The 25327-nt window shown below is 38.1% G+C and overlaps 1 protein-coding gene and 1 long non-coding RNA gene across 8 annotated transcripts in view; one reads left to right on the top strand and one right to left on the bottom strand.

Moving 5' to 3' along the window:
* GRM8 (glutamate metabotropic receptor 8) overlaps positions 1-25327 on the bottom strand; it is a 795220-nt gene that overhangs the window by 187417 nt on the left and 582476 nt on the right. The window lies entirely within an intron of this gene.
* Positions 14392-25327, top strand: part of LOC102162101 (uncharacterized) — a 38789-nt gene continuing 27853 nt past the window's right edge. For 3 of the 4 annotated variants that reach the window (XR_014834016.1, XR_014834018.1, XR_002340437.2), the window contains exons 1-2: positions 14392-14582; positions 16524-16609. This is a non-coding gene — a long non-coding RNA (uncharacterized LOC102162101). Of the gene's footprint in view, positions 14583-16523; positions 16610-17893; positions 18042-25327 lie in introns of all 4 variants that reach the window. The other variant, XR_014834017.1, reaches the window with a different exon arrangement.

Below are 25327 nucleotides of genomic sequence, written 5' to 3'. Positions count from 1 at the left end.
CTGCTGGTAGGAATATAAAATGGTGTAGCTTCTGTGGAGAAGGATGCGACGATAACTCAAAAAATTTAACACAGAGTTACTGCATGGTCCAGCAACTCCACTTCTAGGTATATCCTCAAGAGAACTGAAAGCTTATTCACACAAAATCTTGTACACATGTTTACAACAGCGTTGTTTATAATAGCAAAGAGTGGAAACAAGCCAAACAGCTATAAGATGAGGAATAGATAATGAAATATGACAGGGGCGGGTATAGCTGGGTAATACTCCATTGTATGTATGTACTGCATCTTTATCTATTCCTCTGTTGATGGACTTTAGGTCCTAAAAAGCTCCATATTCAAAAATAATTTGTATTTTTAAAACCTCTTCTGGAGTTCCCATTGTGGCTCAGCAGGTTAAGAATGTGACAGAGTTTCCATGGGGATGTGGGTTTGATCCCTGGTGTGGCTCAGTGGGTTAAGGATCTGGCATTGTCACAAGCTGCAGCTTAGGTCATAGATGTGGCTCACTCCAGCATTACTGTGGCTGTGGCATAGGCAGGCTATAGCTCTTATTCAAACCCTAGCCCAGAAACTTCCATATGCCAGAGGCGGGGCCCTAAAAAGGAAAAAAAAAAAAAAAATACAACCTCTCCCTTTTAATAACTATACAGTACATTTAGTGTATTCCTATTAACCAGGGATTTAAGTCTTCAATTTCTTATTATGTTCGAGCATATGTATCACAAATATAGGAAAGAATAACATTTTTATCTTAGAAGAATGTATATTAAATCTATGTTTATAGAATTTTTCTCAGTATATTATTTATTATAGTTTTATGCTGGAATGCTATATAGAAATTGGTTTTAATTAGGAATACATTTCTTGGTTCCATTTAAAAGACAAGTGGGTGTATTATTCATGATCATTAGAAAATGACCTGTTTCCATTTTAAAGTTCTGTTTTATGGAAACACACTGGATTTAAAAAAAAAAAAAACTAATTAAGGAATTAAGAGTAAGTTGAATGGTTCTAAATACATCTGTGAAAATAAAGTTAGTTCTGTCTCCCCTATTAACTGCTCCTGCCATTTCCCTGTCCTAGGCCACAGCACCACAAAAAGTGTGTCCTGAGGAATATCTGACTCTACCTTGGGAATTTCTCTAGATCTTACTAATTTCTTTCATTTGTCAACTGAGGGGGTTTCCTAATTCCATAGGTTATGAATCTTGATTTCTCATTTTCCTTGTTCTCTTTTCATTTCAAAGCTCAGCTTCAGACTAATTTTTTAAAGTTTTATTGAAATACAGTTGATTTACAATGTTGTGATAATTTCTGCTATACAACAAAGTGATTCAGTTATACATATATACACATCCATTCTTTTTCAGATTCTTTTCCCATATAGACCGTCCCATATAGAATATTGGGTAGAGTTACCTGTGCTATAAAGCAGGTCCCTGTTGGCCAGCCATTCCATATTCCTCAGTGTGCATATGCCAATCCCAAACCCCTAGTCCATCCCTCTCCTGCCCCAACTTATCCCTTTTGGTAACCATAAGTTTGTTTTCAAAGTCAATGAGTCTGTTTCTGTTCTGCAAATAAGTTCACTTATCCACCCTTCTTTTTTTAACGATCCCCCATAAAAGTGATATCATATGATGTTTGTCTTTCACGGTCTGACTAGCTTCACTTAGTAAGATAATCTCTAGGCCCATCCATGTTGCTGCAAATGCCACTTTTTCATTCTCTTTTATGACTGAGTAATACCCAATTGCATAAATGTATATATTTTCTTTATCTACCCCTCCAAAAATACATTTAGGTTGCTTCAGCTCCAGACTATTTAATCTCTCCAGTGTTGACTTAGACCCCTGCAGGTCTCTGCCTCCAGTATTTGCTACTGACTGCAAGCTTCAGATTAGTATAGCAGAGTGCTTTCTAACCTAACCTAGTCCTCCCAGACGCCTAGAACCAGGTCCCCGCTAACCTTACCGTGGTGGCTTCCCAGCCCTTCCAGGGCAACTGTACCTCATCACCATCTTCAGTGACACCATCAACAACGTCATCAACCAAGTTTGAGCCCTTAGTATTTGCTGGACTTTATGGATATGCACAAACATAAGGTTATTGTTTACTTAAGTCAATTGATAAGATCTCAGGGATTTTTATCTTTTTTTAAAGCAGCAATGCTAATATTGCAGCTGAAGTCTGGAGCTAAGCAACCAAATGTCCACTGACAGAGGAGTAGTCAAAGAAGATGCCTTTTACGATGGAATTTTAAATAATGAACAAGAGGATCAGGATCAAACATCTATCCAAAGAGAGAAGCGTCTAGCGGTGGAAAGAGCAAAGGCTTTGGAATCAATCCTGCCATAGCTCATTGGTCTCTGAAAAAATTCAGTGTGTATGTGCTCACTCTGCATGAGCTATCACTTACATCATAAGATGCCTGGAGGATAAAAACACAACATTTTAAAAACATGGTATGTTATCAATAATTATTATAGACTCCATCCCTCAGTGCCATGTCTATGAATATAGAATAAATCAATAACTTTGTTCAACCAAATAAAGCTCACTAAAAGTTATTTCCCCCATGAATTTAATCAATTGAGGGTGTAAAAAACAAGTTGACATTTCGTTTTTGTCAACATGAATTCCAACTTGAAGAGAGTTCATGCCTTATAGCTATTTACATTCATATTGATGACTGATATTAAATTTCTGCATTTCACAATCTATTTCGCTAATTGAGAAATTGATCTGTTGAGTACCACCCAAATTATGAAAATGTAATCATCCAAAGCATTAAACCCACCTAACCCTTTACTTTGAGCTTTGAAGCCCAAGTTTAATGCTTGATGGAGGCTGTTTGTTCCTATGAAGAAAACTAAAATTTCAGCATATTGCAGAATACATTCTTTCAACAAATAAAATTTTAAACCAGATAAACTCTGAGGAATCTATTTTTTATGGCCACACCCACAGCATATGGAAGTTCCTGGGCCAGGGACTGAATCCCCCTGGAACTGCAACCTAAGCCACAGGTGCAAGAATACCGGATCCCCTAACTCACTGCACTGGGCCAGGGATCGAACCCAGGCCTCTGCAGTAACCTGGGCCACTGCAGTCAGATTCTTAACCCACTGTGCAACATCAGGAACTCAGAGTAATCTCTTTTTTAAATTTCCTATCATGAATTTCACATTTTAAAAAATACTTTACCTAAAAACTCTGACATATCACAAGAATTATCACAGTAAGTAAAGTAGCATATCAAGATGCATAATACATGTGATGTATTCATCACTTCGCACACAGAAAGGAAAGGTGATCCCTTGCATTGCACTGGCCAACACTGGGATTACTGCTGGAGCTCTAAACAAATGTCACTCAGCTTAACTATGAGTTGTTCCCTCACTGTAATAAAAAGATGGTTAAATAATTAATTTACTGTTTTGCTCAAATAGTATTAGATTTCCTAAATACACACAAGCATTTACCTTTCATAAAGTCATTAAACCAGAGAGTTGAATAGTAGTTGTTAGGGCTTGGGGATAGAAGATGGGGAGTTGTTGGTCAATGGGTACAAAGTTTCCGTTACGCAATAACTTGGTGGATAAGCAATGCAATAAGACGAATAAGTTCTAGAGTTCAGCATATGGCCTTTAGTTAGTAATACTGCATTGTGCACTTGAAAATCTGCTCAGGAGTTCCTGTCATGGTGCAGCGGAAACGAATCTGACTAGGAACCATGAGGTTGCAGGTTTGATCACTGGCCTTGCTCAGTGGGATCTGGCATTGTTGCGGCTGGGGTATAGGCCAGCAGGTGTAGCTCCAATTCAACCCCGAGCTTGGGAACCTCCATATGCCCCAGATGCAGCCCTAAAAAGCAAAAAAGAAAAAAAAAAAGAAAAAGAAAGAAAGAAAATCTGCTCAGAGTGTAGCTCTTATAAGTGTTCTTATCACACACACACAATTTGAAAAAATAAAAATACATAAAAGGGACAGGAAGATACTTCTGGAGGTGATGAATAAATTCATGGCCTTGACTCTGGTGATGGTCTCCCTAGAATATACTTAAATCTAAACTCATCAAGCTTATACATTAAATACGTGCAGTTTTTCTATGTCAATCTTAACTCAATAAAGTGGTTTTAAAAAATTCACTACCATAACCACAAATATTCCTCTTTTAGAAAGCTGGATATTCCAGGTTAATGGTGATAGCACTCCCGTTTTTTTAATACATAAGATGAAGTTCTAACTGTTCCAAAACAAATGTCTGAGAAGAAGAATAATAAAAATACTGTTTGGAATTTTTATGAAGTTCTGTTTTTCTTCCTCTGAAATTGCTGAATGTTTTATGCTTTCTGATTTAAATGTCTTCAGAAATTGAGCACTAAGAAGTTTATAGAAGCACTTAACTTTATGACTAAAAAACCCTCAGAAACTTATGTAAAATATATATTTTGTATTTTGTAGTCCTGAGAACAGCCTGGGAGAATAGTGTATATAATAGATACTAAACAGCAAGATCCTACAAGTCTCTTTTATCTGAAGAAAAACAAAATCAGAAGCCATACATCTGGGTTTTTTATTCTGTCATCTGAAAGTTTGTAAAAATTCTATCTATATCTGTTAGCGACCTTATAATTAATTATTTTTCTTATATGCTAATTACATGCAAATACAAAATGGGAAGTTATAAAAAATAACAAAAGCACAACTATGAAAAGTAGCTCTAAAAACTAAATGCCTTTGTAATGATATATCTTTCTATTAATTATCCATTAAACTTTTGTCACACTAGTTTCTAAAGTTACCTCCTCAATGAAAATGACATTATTGAAACAATTATACCAAACATAAAGAATGAGTTGAATAATGTTACCTGGCAACAACCGATTATCAGATTGTTTAACCGGGGAACAGGGAAAATTAATGTTCACATTTTTTTGGTCCATAGTCTAGTCTGTCATGTAGCAACAGAAGGAAGCTCTATCCAAGGCCAATACCCGATAAGATAGGCTCCATCTATTTATTACACTTTCAAAACCAACCTCATGTAATTGACCATGTTTATTGAAAATAGGGAGAAGCAGAATATCATCAAATATCAGATGAAAGAGCTGAATATTAGTGTTAGTGAAAAATGATGTTTCTTTCTTTTGGTGTCGGGGGGTACACCCATGGCATATGGAAGTTCCCAGGCTAGGGGTCAAATTGGAGCTGCAGCTACCAGCCTACACCACAGCCACAGCAGTGCTGGATCCAAGCCTTGTCTGTGACCTACACCACAGCTCACGGCAACGCCAGATCCTTAACCCACTGAGCAAGGCCAGGGATCAAACCTGTGTCCTCTTGGATGCTAGTCAGATTTGCTTCCACTGAGCCATGATGGGAACTCTTTTTCTATTTTTTAAGTTAAAATATTCATTATAGAGGTATTCATATTTATTGTAAAGAAAACTTGACAGTGGAGATCAGCATAAGAAAGAGATGAGAATAAAAGACAAAAGAGAATATTTGTCCATCATCTTATAGCATTTGAATTACACATTTTTTTTCACTATATACAGCTATTTTTTTAAAAACAATGATATAGTACTAATAATACTGTATATGCAGTTTTAAATTCTTCCTTTTTTAATTAACAGTAAATATGGAAAACTCTGTATGTCAATACATAAAGTTGCTAATATGACTTTATTAGCTATACATTTATTCTGTTTCTACATCTACCATATTTTACTTCACCAACCCATAGTGATGGATACTTATGTTATCGCCAATTATTTGGTCATATAACAATATTGCTCTCAAAATCTCATGCTTATTTCTTTGTGTCAATGTCTTGTTTTGTAATTGCTTCTTCTAGATTTGCTGTGTCAAAGTGATAAGATATTTCAAATTCTGATGTAACTTTCTTTTAGAAATTTTACATCCAATAGTAGTGCCCATGATTAACTACTAATATTTGTATAATATGAAAAAGCCTCATGAATTATTCTAGAATGCAAACACACACACACACACACACTTTTTTTCCTCTGGCCTACTTGTATGCAGCGCACACAAATCACCTGGGATAGTTTTCAAAGGCAGATTCTAACTCCGAGTTGGGGGTGGAGTTTAAGTGTCTCCATTTATAACATTTCTAACAAGCTCCCAGGTGGTGACATCCTTGCTGATCTGAATACCACGCTTTGAGTGGCAAGACCTCCCAGAGTTAACAGCGTATTGTTACAAGATCATCAGGAAAGTTTTCACCTCCAACATCACTGATGGTTAACTTAAATTCCAGAGACCCCTATGGGCTCTATAAAGGAGCTTTATGAAATGTTTACACCACCTGTAATAGTGGGTAAACAGGATCCATGTCAAAATGCATTATTCTAGAGAAAGCAAGGACATGAACCTAAAATTCAAAAGGGTCATAACACCAAATAGCTTGTGGATGATGTTTTTATTGTGCTTTATGGAATAAACAGACTGACCAAGGTGTGCTCCAAATTCCAACAGCATGCTAGATTCCTCCTCCAAAGGTCTTTCTCAAATTAATACCATAATGGTTGACTCACTGCCTAATGCATACTCACTGCAGCCTTCTCTCTTAGTGCATTTCTGTGGCACAACACAGATAATCTAAAGATAGATATTTATCAGCTTAGGACATAAATGAATTTTAAAAACATTTGGGATAATTAAAACTGCTCTTAAAGCAGCCCCTTCTCAAGCTGTTGTGAAGTATGAGGACAAGTCAACACTGTTGCCTGGGAATTGCCATTGCAACTGGCTCGTGGTTAAAACATTAGCAACACAGTCCTGGAGAAGTCAAGCATTCCTATGTTTATAAATCGAGATGTCAGTTCTATTGAGAACAGCAGAGTGTATGACTTACCTTCCTGAGAGAAATGCATTGGGAACTGAAAACCAATTTTTGAAAGGGTCACAAAATTTAAGGGGAAAGTAGCTGTGATAATCAAAAAAAAAAAAAAAAAAGAAAAAAGAAAACAAACAAACAGAAAACCATAGTGCCTTAAGTATACCTAATCGAATAAATAAAAATCGCATGGAACAAAAATAGAGACTCTTCTGCAGGTGGATGGTGGTGATGGTTGCACAGCTCTGCAATGTACTTAACGCCACTGTTCACTTAAAAACGATTACAATGATACATTTTGTTACGTATATTTTACCACAATTTTAAAGAATAAATAGAAGAATAAACAAACAAATAAATAAGGATGCCAGATATTTCCAGATACCAAACCACCAAAAAGCAAGTAATGGCTTAGAAACAGTTGCTTTGCTCAAAAATGCCTGTCTCTCCTTGTAGAGAAAATTGCAAGGAAGAATATTAATGTCTTCCTGAAACCTGTGGCTAGAAAAGAAGCATTATCCTGTTGTTTAGTCCAGATTTAATTTCGGTAATTATGTTTTAGCTGCCTTGAAGTCCCCTAAAGTCTCTCATAATCTGTGTCACATCTACACTTAATCTGTTTACAGCAGACCACTCTTTCAAGGGATCATTACCATCTGCCCCTAAGGTTGGCTGCATTTCAGCAGGAGAGAACATGATTCCTATTATAGAAGTCTCCAACATGAACAATTATTCCCCTGAAGGTTGATGATGCGAATTTACCTGGAAGCACCTGGGAAAGGAACGGGACTTCCCCATAAAGATAGGTCATTGTTAGCAGTGATCAAATTAGCCCTTTCTTCCTCCTCTCTTCTGAAGTTTGGTTTAATCAAACGAGATGGAAGTACACTTTGTAAAAAAAGAAAGCATTTTATACCAGACTTTTCTGTCACAAGAGTGTGTTTAATATTATGCATTGAAATAAATGACATTTACATTTTGATGATAAACTTTTATCAGGTGCTAAAATATAATTTTGTTGTGTTTTGTAATCCTGCATTCCCTAACTATCCTCACTTAATTTTAATAATACTTTCCTTTTCCCCTGCTATGGCTCTGTAAAAAGCCAACTCCATCCAGAAGTAGAAGAGATGCCCGGCACGTGACCCAGATGCCTCCAGAAATGCTCCTGCTGCTGCAGCATAAGGCAGAGAATTCCCACCATTAGCATAGCTATTTAGATTAAGCAGAAGGTTATGTGTAAAATGCAACAGGATTGCTCTGGGAGGTTAACCCTCTAACTTGCTAGTACATCCACACAGATCACTGTATCTGTTAATTAAATCAGTGCCATTTTTTGGGGAGTTCCCGTCGTGGCGCCGTGGTTAACGAATCCGACTAGGAACCATGAGGTTGCGGGTTTGGTCCCTGCCCTTGCTCAGTGGGTTAACGATCCGGCGTTGCCGTGAGCTGTGGTGTAGGTTGCAGACGCCGCTCGGATCCCGCGTTGCTGTGGTTCTGGCGTAGGCCTGTGGCTACAGCTCTGATTAGACCCCTAGCCTGGAAACTTCCATATGCCGCGGGAGTGGCCCAAGAAATAGCAAAAAGACAAAAAAAAAAAAAAATCAGTGCCATTTTTGTATGGCTTGATTCATATGAACAAGCAGGTGTCTTTACAAAGGTAGTTCAGAGTATTAAAATGTAGCCCTGGTGGACAAGCATGGACAGAAGGCACTACAGAACAATGTGGAGATTTATAAATAGTACCAGCAGGATCAAAGATGAATTGTCAGTATTGATCGCTAGCATAGGATAACATTTACCTGCTTCATGACTTAGTCTTGCTTCTCCGCTATACTTCTAGGCACTAGTCTCACCCAGAATAAGTTGGCAACATCCCAGTCTAGACACTCTGGAGTTACTTTCATTCTTTCCCTGAATGTTCATGTCAGTTTCTTCACAAACTATGATCTTCAACTTCTGAAAATTCTCCCATGTATCTTTTTTTTTTTTTAATTTCCAATCCCAGGACTATACCCCTGGACACCTGACCTAGCTCATGAGCTTTCTAATTGGTCTCTGTGCTCTTCCACCTAACAGAGTGATAACTGAATCATTAGATCATATTACCCCCAAAGCCTCTGATACCTCCTTCCTGCCAGATGGGGACATCAGAGGTCAGTTTTGTTTAGCTGGCATTGTAAGCACCCCCACTCCACCTTTGCACACTAATCTGGCCTCAGTGACTTTTCCATCTCACTTGCTGCTTGATTCGTATGAATTAATGGCACAGTCTATTCTAGCCACACTGTCCGTGTGAGACACACACTAGATTCCCCAGGCACAGCATTCACACTCCCAAAATTGCTCAAGATTTTTGAACAACCTGAAATGCATGTCTGTCTTTTCTTCTGCTTTCAAACTCCTAATCTTCTTTTAAGTTCTTAGCCAAATACCACCTCCTTGGTGCTTTCTTATTTCCTGCCATTCAGAGATAACATTGGCTCTTTGCTTACCTCTCTCTTTAGTGCATCTACCTAATGCTGCATGGAAGCACATCCACAGACCATGCACGACATCTACTATCTCACACACTACGCCCTGAAGTAAGGAGGTGTCCTCTTATCAGGTGGTACAGTGCCTTATGCAAAGCAGATGCTTAATAGCCATTTACTAAATTTATTTCCAATAGTGTTGGGTTCAAAGGCCAAGAGAAAAGTAATCTGAATAAAGTGAAGGGATAAGTTGAAGGGACTTAGAGAAAATGTGTCACAGATGCTCCATTGGCTTATACCTTAGTTTCCTTATAACCTCCAACATAGTTTTTCTGAATAGACTCACTGCATTATTAAGGGGTCAATAAACCTTCTGCAAGTCAATCTCCAGAAGGACCAGCTCATTTGGGAGTTAGAGCCATGCAAGAGGAGGCACTGGCTGGAGGACATACCCTCCCTCTAAGCCTGGGAAGAATGGTGCTCCAAAAGGAAAAGGTAAAACTAGGCAAATTAAAGTAGTGAGACAAGGGCCCAAACAGGACGCAGCAACATTAATACCAACTGCAACAAAATAAATAATGTAGCAATACGTAGATTTTCATCATTCAGTTCCCACAGTAATAACTTTGGGTTGAGCAGCCTCAGAATCCATGATGTAAATGCAACCTTCCGCCAGGAATCCAGCGCTCTCTGGTTGGATAATGTGAAGGATCATTAACCACATCTTGCTGAAGAACATTATGGGTTATAAAAATGTCATCTAGACCATGCTGACAAGCCCATCTGTATTTAAGCCTGAATCCCTTTGAGAGAAAAGCACTCCATGTGGCTCAATGGGGCTGTGATTTCAGATGTCAGAAAACTATTAACACATAACCATAAGCCGTAAGAGAGTAGCTGAAGGAACGTGAAATATGAAATCTTTCCAATTGCCTCTCTTAGAGCCTAAGCACTCATCAGAAGAGTACATCTTAGAAAAAAAATCTTTTAAAGACTTTTGAAACCTATCAATACAATTAACTGTAACCTAATATAGCCTTGAGTGCAACCGATGGCTGAGATTTTACTTTACAGAATGGTGAGGATGAGGGAGAGATGTATTCATGACTAGCATCGGATTACATCTGCCGGGGGGGGCAAAACTGTTTGGGGAGAGTTAAACTGGATAACTAAGAAGAAAATATTATTTCAAACTGTGATAAAACCAAGCTCGTCTGTTCCCTAGGATCATGCAAACAGGATAGATTGATGGCTAAAAGGAAATGAACTACTCTATATCTAGCCATATTTACTGATTTCTGTAGAATGTTGTATATTCATATTTTGGGTCTGCATGTTTCTATCCCTTTGTGGATATATAAGAATATGTATTAAGATGTGCACCCATATATTTTCTGTAGTTTTTTTTTGTTTTTCTCCCCTGGCCATGCCTGAGGCATGTGGAAGTTCCCAGACCAGGGATCAAATCTATGCCACAGTATCAACCCAAGCAAATCAAAACTACCATGAGATACCACCTCACACCAGTAAGAATGGCCATTATTAGTAAGTCCACAAATAGCAAATGCTGGAGGGGTTATGGAGAAAAGGGAACCCTCCCACACTGTTGGTGGGAATGTAAGCTGGTACAGCCACTATAGAGAACAGTATGGAGGTACTTACTCTCTTTAAAACTTTTTTTTTTTGTCTTTTTTTTTTTTTTTGTCATTTTGTCTTTTTAGGGCTGCACCCCTGGCATATGGAGGTTCCTAGGCTAGGGTCTAATCAGAGCTGTAGCCATCAGCCTACACCGGAGCCACAACAACGCCAAATCCGAGCTGCATCTACAACCTACACCACAGCTCAAGGCAACCCACTGAGCGAGGCCAGGGATCGAACCCACAACCTCATGGTTCCTAATCGAATTCTTTAACCACTGAGCCACAATGGGAACTCCCTCTTTAAAACTTTTTAAACTGAACTTTCACAATTTTTTTTTCTATATTTTTTTTATTTTTGTTGTTGTTGTTGTTATTGTTGCTATTTCTTGGGCCGCTCCCACGGCATATGGAGGTTCCCAGGCTAGGGGTCGAATCGGAGCTGTAGCCACAGGCCTACGCCAGAACCACAGCAACGCGGGATCTGAGCCGCGTCTGCAACCTACACCACAGCTCACGGCAACGCCGGATCGTTAACCCACTGAGCAAGGGCAGGGACTGAACCCGCAACCTCATGGTTTCTAGTCGGATTCGTTAACCACTGCGCCACGACGGGAACTCCGAACTTTCACAATTTTGAACACCAAACAAAAAAATACATCTGCAAATCTATGAAATAAATTTAGGTTGGCTTCAGGTTTAAAATATAAAGATATATTACATAAAATATAAAGATATATTACATATATAGATATAATAGATATAAATGTATGCTTACATATGTGTCTATATATGTGCACATTATGCATATTACATAGATAAGCATACATAATTGAATAAATTATCACTATTATTATTTTGAACAAAGTTTATCATTTAGATCAATTTAGAATAGGAAAAGTAAAAGTTATTTTCCCCTCCTTTATTCCTTCTTTGATGTTCTTCCTTTCTTTAAGTAGATTGTATTTTTAACCTATGTTATTTTTCTTCTTCTCTAAATAACTTCCTTTAACATTTCTTGCAAGGCTGGTCTACTGGCAACACATTCCCTCAGTTTCTCAGAGTACAGAATTCTAGGTTGGAGGGTTTGTTTGTTTTTTTTTTCCTTCCTTGTCAATACTTTAAATATTTCACTCTCCTCCTTTCTTGCATGGTTTCTGGGGATAAGGTGGTATAATTGTGATCTCTGTTCTTCTTCTTCTATAGGTAAGATGATTTTCTCTGGAGTCTTTCAAGATTTTTTATTTATCTTTAATTTTCTGTAGTTTTGAAAATGACATGTCTAGAAATAAGTTTTTTGTGGTTTTTTTTTTGGGGGGGTATATTTTTTTCTGCTTGGTGTTCTCTGAGCTTCCTGGATCTGTTGATTGTAGTCTAATGTTAACTTGGAGAAATTCTGCATCACTATTTTTTTCAAATATTTCTGTTGTTCCTACATCTCTTCCATCTCTTTCTGGTATTCCCATCAAGCTTATGTTAAAATTTTGTAAATGCCCTACAGTCCTTGGATATGGTTCTGTTTTTATCAGTGTCTCTTCTCTTTGCTTTCAGTTTTGAATGTTTCTATTGATATATCCCCCTACTCAAAGATTTTTTTCCTCTGCTGTCCCCAGTCTACTAAGGACCCCATCAAAGGCATTATTTGTTTCTATTATGGGGGAGATGTTAACTATTTCTAGCATTTATTTCTGCTTATTTTTTAGGATCCCCATCTCTTTTATACATTCCCAACTGTCCGGGCCAAATGTCTACTTTATCCATTAGAGCCCTTAGCAGACAACCAGAGTTGTTTGAAATTCCTTGTGATGACTCCAGTATTCCTGCCATGTCTGGTCCTGATACTTGCTCTGTCTCTTTGTTTCTTGACTTTTGGTATGCCTTGTGATATTTTTTTCTTGATACTGGACACAATATACTAATAAAAGGAACTGTTGTAAACACAGGCCTTTAGTACTGTGAGGGTGAGTTAATAAGGGGAAGGGAAGCATTTTATGGTTCTATGATCAGGCCCGAGGTTTTTAGTGAGCCTGTGCCTCTGGACTGTGAACTTCACAGCTGTTCTTCAAATGTTTTTTTCCTCCTCCCTTAAGTGGGACAGGATCGCTCCATTGGGCTGGGGTGATAGGTTTCCCTTCCCCAGGTCAGTCAGGCTTTGACAAAACCCCAGGAGCTTAGGCTCTGGTTAACTAGTTTCCCCTGAGGGCAGACCTTATTAACAACAGAATGTTCTGGCATATTACCTAATGGTTCCTTCTCCCCTCCCTCTACAGAGCACAAGGAAATTTTTCTTCAGTGTTTACTATGGAAACCTGATTAAGCTCCTGGCGGTGACAACATTGTGTGGCCTCCCCTACCGTGGGCTTCCCCTGGAATTTTTAACTCTCAGAGTTTTTCCACACTGAGCCTCAAGCAATTCATCAATTCGGTTCAGGTTTTCCTACCCTGGCACTGATCCCTGCAGTGGTTTCCATTCCTGAGTCTCTGTACCCATAAACTGAGACTACCTGCATTCCTCTATTTGCCTGTTGGTATTTCCATTCTACCCAATTCTGCCTCCTCTTCTCTTAGGGCATGCAGCAGTATTGTTGATGTTTCAGTCTGTTTAGCATTTTACTTGTCAGAGCAGGGTGAAGACTTCGAAGCTCCTTATCTTCAGAAATGGAAATGGGAAGTCTCACGTCATATATTTTTAGAAAAATAAAAACATACATACTATGAGCAAGGGTCTGTGACTTCAACAACTATCCTTTATTTAGAAAGGATGACACAAATACTATTTATCAAAATAAAGAAAAAATAGTAAGAGACATGGCATTAGCATGGTACAGAGTAACCCTTGGGGGGAGAAAGAGCAAGATCACTTCTGCTGAGTACATACATACTAAAATGTCTTTTAGAAGCTGCTGTTTTGCGCCAGGTGCCATGTGAGGCAGCTTTCACACATTATTCCATTAAACCCCAACATTCCTGACAAGTAGATGGTTTTAATCTCTATTTTGTTAACGAGAAGATAAAAGTTAACAAGATAATTAATTTGGTAAACAAACAAAAAACACCCATAGTTATTTGTTCACCAGCCCTCTTTCTGTCATAGGGAAGAACAAATCTGACTCCATATTACATCTTTTCTTTTACCTTTGTATTCTATTGCTTTTGCTTCCAGTTGAGAATGTTGCCTATAGCCTGAAATATACAGAACAGTCCATTCTCAAATCTCTAATCCTTAACACTTTTCTATTCAAATAGAGATAAAAAGTTGCAGAACAGAGAATAATATTTGTTTTGTTGAAGGTTTACAGGAACATCATGACCTAACCTCCATGGACAGCTGCAAGAACAAAGGATTCCTACACCACGAAGTTTGCAACAACCAACCACACACCCCTCCCCCTTTTAGTATGAAAGAAGCCTGAAATCTAATTTGTATAGATGGCTCTCTAAGACATTGTCCACCCTCTTCTTGGACTCCTGGCTTTGCAAATATTGCCATTCCTCATCCTAACACCTCGTCCCTTGATTTACTGGCCTGTTATGGGTAAGCAGAATGGGCTTGGACTCTTTCCATCACAGCTTCAGATTCTACAGCAGAGACAGAAAGGTAGGTGGGGTTTGGGGAGGTGAAATGAACAGATTATACAGCATGGGCTGAGGCACAAAGGCAAGAGAATCCAGGACAGGTCCAAGGAACTGGAATATATGTCTCTTGTGGCAAAATTGTTCCTTTTTGTATGGAGAAAAAGATCTTCCCTTAAACCTTAACCTTCTGTCTCCCAGCTGTACCTCACTGGCCAGAACAGTCACTGACCAGCTCTAGGTGGAGGTTAGGTGAACACACTGCTACCTACAAGGCAAACTGGACTGTATTAAAATAGACATGATGAGTGGATATTGGGAAGACACTAACATTATCTGCCACACATAGAAAGCACTGATAAATGGTAGCTCTCAGTTATGATGACTGTATTTTACTGAATCTAAGGCACACATTTCCCACATGTTAACATTTCGTAAACCAGGATGTGTTCTACAATTTCTCTCAGAAGAAACTTGCATACCTTGGCTTTGTGTTGAAGGTATTTGATGTTCATCAAGTACCACCACAATGAAGGTGTTTGCACCACACATGAATGCACTTTACATTTTTATTATCTAATTGTAATTTAAAGTGTCGATAAAAACATGATGTCATGATACAGTAGTCAGGCAAAAGACTGCCATACTAAACAAGACAGAGGTAGAGTTGAAGGAAGTAAATTTCCTTTAAGTGGAAGTATTGCTAGTGGTCAAGAATTTAGCCACTAGAATCGAAATTTGTTCTGGTTCCACCCCTCAGGAGCTGTGTGACCTTGGGGAATGTACTTTATCCCCTGTGGCTCATCTATATAAAATGGGGGTGACAAGGAGGTCAGTGTGAGGACTAAATGAGTTAATGCTGGTGAGAGTGCTAAAGATTAGGTCTGGCGCAAAAGATGTGATCCATAAATGTTGGCTATCATTATTATTAATATTGTCTGAGGCAATAAATCACTGTAGGTGACGAAGTGCCCTCTCATATTATCTTTAAGTCCAAGATCAAGTGCCTTCTAGTTTCTAAGACAGAAGATATACACATGCAAATAAAGCTGTATATATATGTACATGTGTATATAAGTATGTCAAGAGTATGTATAGTTATTCAAATAAAAAAATCCCAGTACACATGAGGAAGGATAAAGACAATGGAAACTGGCAAATATCTTAGAATATATCATAGGATTTAAAAGACTGAGAGAAGTTCTAAACCCTCAGAGAGTTTCATTAGAGATGACATCTCAGTTAACTGTCAAAAGCTTCTAGCTGATATTCAAGAGAAACTGTTCAATATCCAGCAATACATACTTCCATTATGGAAAAATTGAAACTGTGAATTCAACCAAATAGGAAATGCAAACAAAACACAGTGTTTTTAGATAGGCTTCGAAATTATCTGTCAATCCCAAGGCAGGTAAAGAGGTCACAATCACAAGCACAGGTTTTAGAAAGCAGCTGGTCACTGTGCTGTCCAAGGTCAAAGGTCATATAGAACATGGAGACCATGAACCTGATGAAGGCTTAGACTCAAATGTTGGATGTGATACAGAAGAATCAAGTCCAATGGAATCATTTGAATGAATTTATAGAAAAGTGAGATTGGTTGAAAAGAATAATATACAGTTAATGCAACATTTCTTTTTAAGTCAGTTGTGAACTTGACCTTAAGTGGTATCTTGAAACAGTATTGCAATTCCAAAACTTGTCCTCAAGAGGTAATTGAGAATAAATCAGACTGAACCTGATTTTTAGAAACATAATCATGTTTTTAGAATAAAGATCAATATTAATATATATATAATGTCATAAATTTAAAATTTTTATTCATAGATCATTTGATTATATTAATGGCAGTCTCTGTCTTCACCAATAAGTGTTCTTTTTTCCTTCATAATCTGAATTAAGTTTCTGGAAGGAATGTGGGCAAAGAGTGAGCACTCACATCCTCCCTTGGCTTTTCTTCTTAAAGATCTAATTTTCAAGGATTAAAAATGTCTGATGCCTTGGCTATATGGCAGTGTTTCCCATGGACAGAGATGATGTATTCCCAACCAGGTAAGTCATGCTGCAAAGAAGGATTATATTTTCCTTTTTGGAAATCAGTCTATTCAATAAAAATCTCATGGAAATAATGATTGGTTTTCTACACGTGCCTGGCACTTCACTTGGAGTAAGTAGTCTGTTGCCTGAGTCTGCCTTATTCTGCAACACTGTATCTACCATCCATGTATATATGTTATAGCCAATATCCAAATGCCCTCTAACTCCTACAGTGGAGAAAGAAAAATTGGTAACACAGTGAATTATTTCAGTTTAATATGCAGTTCCCAAGACACATAGCTGGTTGTTAAAGAAAGCATCATGCACTGATGATGATCCTTGGTAGATAAAAATGTGAACAGATTTCACAAGTCTTTTCAGTTTCACAGGTATTTTATAGGGATCTTTTTCTATTGCTAAACACTTAAGGCAAAATGTCTTGCTTAATTTTTCTGGGAGAAGGAAAACTAATACAATGGAAACATTTACTTGTTTTTCTTATTCTTCTTCCTCTAAGGATATTAGCTGGCACTATTTATTTAACCATATGTTTACATTACACTGAGTACCAAATACTTGATGTGCCTTTAAAATATGCCATTGCATATTTAAAGTAAATGAATTCCTCAAAGGGATGATTGGCTAATGGGTGTATGAGTTGAGAGATGATAAAGTAAATGAGGGAAGAACTTCAGGAAAAAAAGCTCACCCAGCCCTCTCAAGTGAGACACACTTCATATATGGCATTATAATTATCTCCGTAGTTCTGTTTTTGCCATTTAACTGAGAGCATCTATTTCAGTGCATGAACCATATGTTCCGTTCCATGATAGCCATGGCAGAATCCATAGAATCACGTCCAGAAAATAGCATAATAGATAGACATTCTCCCAAAGGAAACAGTTATTCTCTGTGAGGATGCTGAGGTCTCTCTGCTACAAGCCTTATTCAGTCCCCAGTCCATTCTCCACACTCTATCCTGCATTATAGTTTTAAAACGGCTTTCTGGTGGTGAGAGGGATAATGCAACTTTTCTGAGTAGTATCAACTTCATTCATGGTCATTAACATTCAGGAGGCATCAGCCCTGCCTGGAAATCACTACATTTCTCTGTCAACTGGCTCTCTCTTATTTGTCCTCAACAAAGATTGCCTATTTTCCAGTTGTCATCTTGCCTCAGCTGATGATCTTGTCCTATGCTTCACTGGAAAAAATAGAAGTCTTAGAGCATAGCCCTTCCTTTTGGTCCACAATGAATTTTCAAGGTTTCTTACCCACCCTTCCTCTCTGTCTCTCTAGCTAAAGTGAAGAAAGTGTCTATTAAAGATCAACCATACTCCACACAGTTTGGTCATTAGCTCCCCCACATGCTCAGGACCTTGCCTTCATGGGTCATCGCATCCCTTCCTGCTTCCTTAACCCCTTCTCAATTACCAAAGCTTTACAGGTAAATTAGTTGACACTATGACTAGAGGAAGGAAGAGATGATGAGAGGAAGGGGAAGGGAGGGAGGAAGGGGGGAGGGAAAGGGAGGAGGGGAAGGAAGGAAGACATGATCTTCCTTTGATACCCTGATCCTTCTGCAGCTACTACCTTACCTTTCCAATTCTCTTCTCAGTCAAAGTTCTTGAAAGGTAACTATAAGGGCTCTTTCCACTCACTACTCCATCTTTCTCTACCTTCGGCTCTCTACTTTTCCCCCACCCTTAGTACTGACGCTTCCCTTTCAAAGGTAGCTAATTGCATGCATGTTGCCTAACCAGGAGACATTTATCAGTTCTTACTTTCCATGGCCTCCCAGTTGTATGCTCACATCCACCGCACTTAAGAAAATGATTTCTGGGGTCTCATGTAAGCTGGAATCCCAGTAACACCAAATACTGGATGTGTGACCCTTTTAAACTTCCTAGTCAGGTTTGTTAACCACTAAGCCATGAAGGGAACTCCAAATAATGTCTGAAACAGCAAAAATGCTATGATTTAAACAATACTTTTAAATTAACAAATGCAACAATGGTTGTAATGTTCAAAGCCTGATTATTAGGATGATGTAATCCTTAGAAAGAAATGACAAGGAAACATTGTATTCCCACCATAGTTACTGAAGCAGTTATTGTAGTTATCTATTATTCCTATGTTATCCCTAAGCGACAATATAATTTAAGGACTTCATTTGCAAATTACTTACAAGATGGTTGTAGGAAGACAGCCTCGGGCTTTTAGAAGCTATGTTAGCTTGGTACGTTTCATATTAAGTAAATCAGACTATCTTCATCTGTGTATAAAAATGTGGATCCTAACTGTGAATGTCTAGATGTGGTGACAGAGACAAAGGAGGAAGAACCACTTAGAGGGACCTATAGCCTTTATTTTATAGGTTTAAGGTCAATCCTAGGTATCTCCTTCTTCCCAAGGTTGAGAATCACATTAGCTTTGAAGATCAGTTCTCCACAGTAATACATGTATCCCAGTTGGTGATTTGTCTCAGGAACGATGGCCTCACCTACAATTCACTGGGGATCCTGAAGGATAGTGAGGACTCTCTGAGGGGTAGAAAGTTGTGCATTTTAGGCAGAATTCTATAAAAGGTGTAAGAATCAAAAGGGTTCGAGATTTGCATTCCTCTAAAAATGAGTGATGTTGAACATGTTTTCATGTGTTTTTTGGCTATCTGTATGTCTTCTTTGAAGAGTTGTCTGTTTAGATCTTCTGCCCATTTTTTGATGGGGTTGTTTGTTTTTTTGGTATTGAGCTGCAGAAGGTGTTTATAAAATTTGGAGATCAATCCCTTGTCAGTTGCTTCGTTTGCAAATATTTTCTCTCATTCTGTGGGTTGTCTTTTTGTTTTATTTAGGGTTTCCGTTGCTGTGCAGAAACTTTTACGTTTGATTGGGTCCCATTTGTTTATTTTTGTTTTTGCTGTCAATACTCTAAAAGGTGGATCTGAGAAGATATTGCTGCAGTTTATGTCAGAGAGTGTTTGGCCTATGTTTTCCTCTAAGAGTTTGATAGTGTCTGGTCTTACATCTAGGTCTTTCATCCATTTTGAGTTTATTTTTGCATATGGTGTTAGGAAGTGTTTTAATTTCATTCTTTTACCTGTGGCTGTCCAGTTTTCCCAGCACCACTTATTCTCAAACAAGCTGTCCTTTCTCCATTGTATGTTCTTGCCTCCTTTGTCATAGATTAGTTGACTATAGGTGCATGGGTTGAATTCTGGGCTTTCTATCCTGTTCCACTGATGTATATTTCTGTCTTTGTGCCAGTACCATACAGTTTTGATGGCTGTTGCTTTGTAGTATAGTCTGAAGTCCGGGAGCCTGATGCCTCCAGCTCCATTTTTCTTCTTCCGGGTGTCTTTGGCTGTTCTGGGTCTTTTGTGCTTTCAAACAAACTTTAAAATATTTTGAGTTCTGTGAAAAATGTCTTTGGTAATTTGATAGGGATTGCATTGAATCTGTAGATTACCTTAGGTAGTATAGTCATTTTGATAATATTAACTCTTCCAGTTCAAGAGCATAGTATGCCTTTCCATCTGTTTGTGTCATCTTTGATTTCTTTCATCAGTGTCTTACAGTTTTCAGAGTATAGGTCTTTTGTCTCTTTAGGTAGGTTTATTCCTAAGTATTTTTTATTCTTTTTGATGTGATGGTAAATAGGATTGTTTCCCAAATTTCTCTTTCTGATCTTTCATTGTTAGTATGTAGAAATGCCGTCAATTTTTGTGAAATAATTTTGTATCCTGTGACTTCACCAATTTCATTGATGAGCTCTAGTAGTTTTCTGGTAGCGTCTTTAGGATTTGGTGGTAATGCAAATTGGCAAAACCACTGTGGAAAACAGTATGAAGATTCCTCACAAATCTAAAAATAGAATTACCATTTGATCCAGCAATCCCACTCCTGGGCATCTATCCAGAAAAAAACCGTGACTTGAAAAGATACATGAACTCCAGTTCTTCATTGCAGCACTATATACTATAGCTAAGACATGGAAACAACCTAAATATCCATTGACAGAGGAGTGGATAAAGAAGAAATGGTACATACACACAATGGAATATTACTCAGTCATTAAAAGGAAAGAAATAATGGCATTTTCAGCAACATGGATGGCCCTAGAAATTATCATGCTAAGTGAATTCAGTCAGACAGTGAGACACCAACATCATACATATGCTATCACTTACATGTGGAAATGAAAAAAGGACACAATGAACTTCTTTGTGGAACAGATACTGATTCACAGACTTCGAAAAACTTAATGGTTTCCAAATGATATAGGTTGGGGGATGGGGGGAAGCACCTGGGGTTTGGGATGGAAATACTAAAAACTGGGTTGTGATGATTGTTGTGCAACTATAAATGTAATAAAATTCATTGAGTAATTTAAAAAAAAGATTCAAGAGAGACAAGTGATGTCAATGTGGTTTTATTACATTTATATCTACTGCAGCTCCTTACAATCACCCCATGAGGGATGTGTGCACAGGTGGTGGAGGGGTGAACCCCACCAAAACAGGAAATTCAATTAGAGTGAAGGTCATTATCACTTATTGCAAGATGGTCCAATAAGTGGACTAGTTAAATAAGAAGATAAAGCTCATTTCCAATGGCATCAAATAACTAATTTCATCTCAAATTATATTAAATAAGGAAACATCAACAGAAATGAGACAACTATACTGTATATAGACAAGGATTACATACGGTTCCTAAAAGCACGAAATCTTATCATAGAGTGTACTCACCTCTATCAACACATTTCAGTCTTTTGGTTGCCTCTAAGGCTTACAGGTTTTTTTTTTTTTTTTTTTAAAGGATTATGTTATATATGGAAAAGTCAATAAAAACAAAACCTAATAAACCTAATAGTCCAGGGCAAATAACCTGTAACAAGAATACCCATGAATTTTCTTGGTATTTATTTTAATATTGCTCAGTTCAATAGGGTTGTTTGCGTTCTAATCAAAGAGCAATCTATATTTCTATTTATCTTCCTCAGAAGTAGTAAAAGAGCTTATTTTGGTAATATCCGCTGTGGGGAAGAAGGGGAAGTAATTGGACCCAGGAATAGCTCAGATGATGCAAAACGTATCCTTTGATGATTCTCAATAGGTCTTATAACACAGACTATTATCAACTGCTAGATTTAAAAGTCACAATGGCATAGTCCTAGAGTTCATGTAACAGGATTGTGAGAAGGTTGTAACTTTCTTTCCCTAGAATCAAGAGAAAGTACCATTCATTTGAATTAAAGTAAACTCTTTCTATAATCATTTCCAATAGTAACCAGAGCCCTAAGGAGGTGCATGTATATTCCAATACTTCCTCTACATCTGTCCTTGAGTTGACATGAGGTGGCAAGAGTTATTTTCAGACCAATTGGCAGGACGATATGGTTTATGTTTTACAGTGAAAGTCCCTGATGCAGACTCCAAGCAACCAAATCCTTGGGTTCTAGTCTGGCTTTGCTACTATCTAGGTCTGCAAATTTAACCTCTCTTGGCTTCAGGTTCTAGAAATTGAAAAAAAAAAAAAAATGGAGTACTTCATTCTTAAGATCAACCTCCAGTTCCATATTCTTAATCAGAAAAAGTATGACAGGTTTAAGAAAATAATTAATGGTCTACAGAATTAAAATCAAAGAGACTTGCTGAGGTAAGCAGCAAAACTTATAAAGGACAATGTAAGGTTAATTTTCTTCTAGACTGAGTGAACTTGTACCTAGTATTTATGTGGACTTGAAAACTATAAGTGTTTTTAAAATTAAATCTAAAATGAAGGCATTTAAAATTATTAGCTGCTTATCAGCATGATACACAAAGAACACTGAAGTGTGAGATTTTTCCAGCGAAACTCATCATTAAACTTTCACTAACAAAGCCATCATTTCTTTTCCCCTCTGTGATCACACCATCTCTGAGGCACAATTTTCAGTTTAACAGTCTTAAAATAAGGCGAGATTAGGAAAGCTGAGCAGGCAAATCAAATGATTAAGTTTCAAAAAGTTTTACAGGTATTTAAGCCTTGGGAAAGCTTAATCAAAGTTAATGAAGAATTTAAAACAGGAGTGAAAATTAAAGCAGTAGGAAATGTTAAAGAAAAAATGACTATTCGGTTGAAAAAAACCCAGGAGGAGCCATGGGGAACTGATGCTAATTATCATTGACAGGAGGAACTGGCTCCAGCAAACACTGGAAGTGACCTGAAGAAACAGAACTGAGGGAATGAGGGCAGAAAAGGAAATTTAAGAGGGATGTGTGAAAGGGAGGGTGCAACATGGATTGTATTTTTTAGGCAGATTATTGATTCTGCTTAAATGCGTTTCTTCTAACATCCATATTACCATAAAGACAATCAGAATCTCCCCAGCTCTTGATATCTGTTCGCTCACTCATTCATTTAACATTCTATTTGGAGCTCAGTCTATTAGAGCATCTGGCTGAGTTCTGTACCACTAAATTCATTACCCACCTATCCTATGAGAATAGATCCCAAATGCACCTCATAATCCTAAAACAGAAAATTTTAAACATCTCATCCTTCTTGGCCTCAGTTATTGGTTACTCATCTTGAACCAGGATTACCCCGGATTGACATACCATCCATAAATGACCACACACTACAATGTTTTCTGTAATATCTTATTACAAACATATATCAGGCATTTCAATCTGTGGTGTTGTTTTATCTTATCAAATATTATCCAAAAGGTACAGATAAGAGAAACTAAATAGCTGGTCCAAAGCTAAGGAAGGCATTTTCTTTTGCCCAATCACAACAGGATTTATCAAATTATCCACGTGTGATTTAACTGAATCCCAAGATGGATTTATTTCCAAAGTATGGCACCAGAGAGTAAGATAGTATTAAAATCACCTTTCAGGGTAACTATATTTATAGAAATGCACAGAAAAATGGGCTAACCTTGGTACTCTCCCCCATTGCAGAAAATAGGAGAAATATTCTGAATATTCTGAAATATTCTGTTCAGTCATTTCTCTATGTTTGGCAATGTAACAAAAATACATACTAAAAGCAATTCTAAATAGCCTACCAAATAGTTAGCAAAGCCAGGGAACTGCCCACTGAACTCTTAGTGTTGGCTTTCTTTTTGGGAGAGTGATGGTGGGGTCACAAAATACAAACTAGAAATAGCAACCACAAAATAATACCCAGGGATATTAAATGCCAATGTTTTAGGGGTTTGGAGAGTGCTATAAGGTCTAGTGGGGGCCATGATAATCAGAGTGAATTGCTAAGGGACTCTGCCCCCTACTTTGTTCCTCTCTAGTAGTCTAAACAGTGAGGAATGTGAAGCATGGCAACAGTCAAAGACCAGCCTCTCTTTTTTTTTTCTTTCTATGGCCACCCCTGGAGCGTATGGAAGTTCCTAGCTAGGGGTCGAATCTGAGCTGCAGCTGTCAGCCTATGCCACAGACAGCAATGTAGGATCTGATCCATATCTGTGATCTACATTGCAGGTCGTGGCAATGCCAGATCCTCAACCCACTGAGTGAGGCCAACATGAGGCTGCAGCCTCACAGACACTATGTCAGGTTCTTAACCTGCTGAGCCATCTGGGAACTCCCCAAAGGCCATCCTTGATCTCCCCTGGCATCAATTGGCATGCCAACGGGAGAGGGCTCTAATAATTGTGACCCTTCTTCATGCCACCAGATTGGAAGAGTCACAAGAAGGGGGTCATAGGTAAAAGCTGGGACTGACAGGGGATATCTTTGGTTGTCAGAGATGCTCGCTTTCACAGAGAAACTGTGTTTACTATTAAAATTTGCAAGGTAAAAAAAGTGCTGTTTCCCATCAGTTAGCATTGCCTGTGAAGGCAACATGTACTTAAGGAAACAAATTCATCCACATCTGACATTGGTTGCAGGGTCTAACCTTTGCCAACAGATTAATGCATTAGCAAGGAAGCCAAATGAAAAGTGCTTAAGCACACAGTACAATGGCTATGATTTAGGAGTGTTCACATGGCAGTTTATATTTACTGAGTGCTACAATGGTTTCCATTATTTATTCTTCAAGACAGATACATGAGGTATTATCTCCATTTTTTAGGTAAGGAAAATAAGGCATCAAGTAGTTAATGTGGAATCATATAGATTAAGTCAGGCTGCATCTGTACACACACACACACACACACACACACACACACACACACACACAAAACCTTTGGGAAATAAAAAAGAGCCTAAAATGCTTTCTTGACAGTAAATAGACCAGTGGCATTGAAATAATTTCTTAGCAGTAAAACACCATTTTAAAAAAACCCAAAAAGCTGGCATTCCTGCCGTGGCACAGTGCTTAACGAATCCGACTAGGAACCACAAGGTTGCGGGTTCGGTCCCTGCCCTTGCTCAGTGGGTTAACGATCCGGCGTTGCCATGAGCTGTGGTGTAGGTTGCAGACGCGGCTCGGATCCTGTGTTGCTGTGGCTCTGGCGTAGGCCGGTGGCTACAGCTCCGATTAGACCCCTAGCCTGGGAACCTCCATGTGCCGTGAGAGCGGCCCGAGAAATGGCAAAAAGACAAAAAAGAAAAAAAAATGTTAATAGAGTTCCTTTTATACAACACAACAACGGCATTGCATTCATAGAATTTTAAGTATAAATTTCTAACAATGACTAACTATTAGGGCAATTAGTAGTCTTATGAATATAAAATTTAAATCAGCATGGATAGTTGTTCCAGCCTTCTCTGACACTTAGCAT

The sequence above is a fragment of the Sus scrofa genome, chromosome 18 (genome assembly GCF_054392235.1).
Source record: "Sus scrofa isolate SSC_HxYL_T2T_F1_AM1 chromosome 18, Sscrofa_HxYL_maternal_Yorkshire_Landrace_v2.0, whole genome shotgun sequence".
Taxonomy (NCBI): domain Eukaryota; kingdom Metazoa; phylum Chordata; class Mammalia; order Artiodactyla; family Suidae; genus Sus; species Sus scrofa.
Note: the sequence above shows the minus strand (reverse complement) of the source record. Positions and strands in the feature narration are given on the sequence as shown.